Genomic DNA, 2,158 nt, shown 5'->3' on the forward strand with positions numbered 1-2,158 from the left:
AAGCACTTGGACAAAGTGAATAATGTGGCCGATTATTTCAACGTCCCGAATGTTCCACGCGAGACCCAGCTTCTTCGCATGCTTCCTGTCACATTTAAAGGAGCTGCAAAAGATTGGTTAAAGTCACTGCCTCCTGGATCGATCACCACATGGGCCAAGATGAAAGAAGAGTTCATAGACCATTTCTGCTCGCACTCCAAGATAGCCAAGCTAAAGAAAGCCATTGCCAACTTCGAGCAACAACCCGGAGAATCTCTTTATGAAGCTTGGGAAAGATACAAGAGCCTACTTAGAAATTGCCCACACCATAACCTTAATAGCCAACAAGAGGTCTCCATCTTCTATGATGGAGTCAATGTCACCACAAGGCAATTGCTTGATTCTCAAGGCCCGCTCACAAAGAAGGCGCCCCCGGTAATTAAAGAATTAATTGAAGAATTCTCTAAGCACTCTAGAGAATACCATAATCCGAGAAACGAAGTAAGTCGTGGGGTAGTGAACGCGGCAAATGATAGCATGGTGGCGGTGATAGCTAAGCTTGATAGTCTAGATCGAAGAATGACAAAAATGGATCAAACAATCCATGCTATTAGGGTAGGATGCGAAAATTGTAGAGGGCCCCATCTCACAAAGGATTGTGATTTGGATGAGAATGGAAATAAGAGAGCTCAAGTCTTCTATTCAAGTGGCGATTGATATGATGAAAATTGGCGGAAACCTAAGAAGGAATGGCTACCATACGAAGAGTATAAGAAAGCAAAGGAGGAGAAATACAAGCAGAAGGAGAGGGGACTATACCAAAAGGAAGAACCGGTAGAAAAGAAAGCCAATTTAGAAGAGTTATTCACTAGATTCATAGCCGCGTCCGAAAAAAGACACAATGGTCACGATGCTGCCATACACGAGACCAGAAACATGCTTAGGAATCAGCAAGCATCAATTCTCAACATTGAGAAACAGTTGGGGTAGCTTGCGCATCAAGTGAATGATAGAAGACCGGGTCAACTTCCAATTAACACCGAACCCAATCCAAGAATGGATAATGTAAGTGTAATAACCTCCAGCAGTGAAGAAACATTTACAGAAGCACTGAGAATCTCCAAGAAAAAGGCAGAAAAGGTAGAAGAATCGGAACCAGCAAAACCCGATCCGACTCGCCGAGTCACTCCAATGAACTCGACGAGTCCATGCGTAAATGAGAAAACTGTCAGTTCTTTGAAGCCTTATAATCCTCCTCTGCCATACCCAATCAAAGCCATGCCTGCAGAAAAAGTAGAAGCATACAGAACCTTCATGACGCATGTTAAAGCTTTACAAGTTAATGTGCCATTTGTGGAAACAATGCTACAAACACCTAAGTACTTCAACTTGCTTAAGGGCCTTTTTGCTGCTAGGAAAGATTTGGCTGAAGTCGCGGAAATATTGATGAGTGAGCTACCTGAAAAGAAGGGTGATCCGGGAAATATGGTGATTCCGTGCCAATTTGGTAATGAAGTTTTCACCTGAGCATTAGCTGATTCGGGGGCAAGCATCAATTTGATGCCTTTGTCATTCTTTAAGAAGTTGAAATTACCAGAACCAAGGCCGGTGAATATGAAGATCCATTTGGCGGACAATACGATAATTCATCCACAAGGCGTTTGTGAGGATCTCCTAATAAAAGTTGACAAGTTTATTTTCCCAGTAGACTTCATGGTAGTTGATATGAAAGAAGACCCCGAAATTCCAATTATTTTGGGTAGATCATTCTTGAACACCGCGTGTGCTTTAATTGATATATGTGAGTCTACATTGACATTAAGGGTGGGTCATGAATCTATAATGTTTAAAGCTATTCCAGAAGCCAAGCAAGAAGAAGAAAAGAATGAAGAAATCTCAATTATCCAATTGGATGATGAGATATTACAATAAGAGCTTGCACGTTTGCTAAAAGAAGATCCAAGAAAATTTTTGATACACTCTGAAGAAGATGTAGATGTTAACAAGGACTTGGAAGAGTTAGAAAAGCTACTGGAAGGAGCCAATTCAGAAAACACCGAAGAATTGATGGAACCCGATCAGAATCGCCAAGTCACCTTAATGGACTCGACGAGTCCAGTCGAATTTGACAAAGACTTGGCCGACTTAGATCTGTTTGTTACTAGTTCTTCACATACCT

At 41.7% G+C, this 2,158-nt stretch overlaps 1 non-coding gene across 1 annotated transcript; it reads right to left on the reverse strand.

Annotated features, from left to right (window-relative positions):
• Nucleotides 1-207: 207 nt before the first annotated feature.
• LOC111887413 (small nucleolar RNA R71) lies at nt 208-314 on the reverse strand. The gene has a single exon (XR_002848745.2). It is a non-coding gene; the product is annotated as a small nucleolar RNA R71 (small nucleolar RNA).
• Nucleotides 315-2,158: the final 1,844 nt, after the last annotated feature.

Source organism: Lactuca sativa, chromosome 5 (genome assembly GCF_002870075.4).
Source record: "Lactuca sativa cultivar Salinas chromosome 5, Lsat_Salinas_v11, whole genome shotgun sequence".
In the NCBI taxonomy this organism is placed as follows: domain Eukaryota; kingdom Viridiplantae; phylum Streptophyta; class Magnoliopsida; order Asterales; family Asteraceae; genus Lactuca; species Lactuca sativa.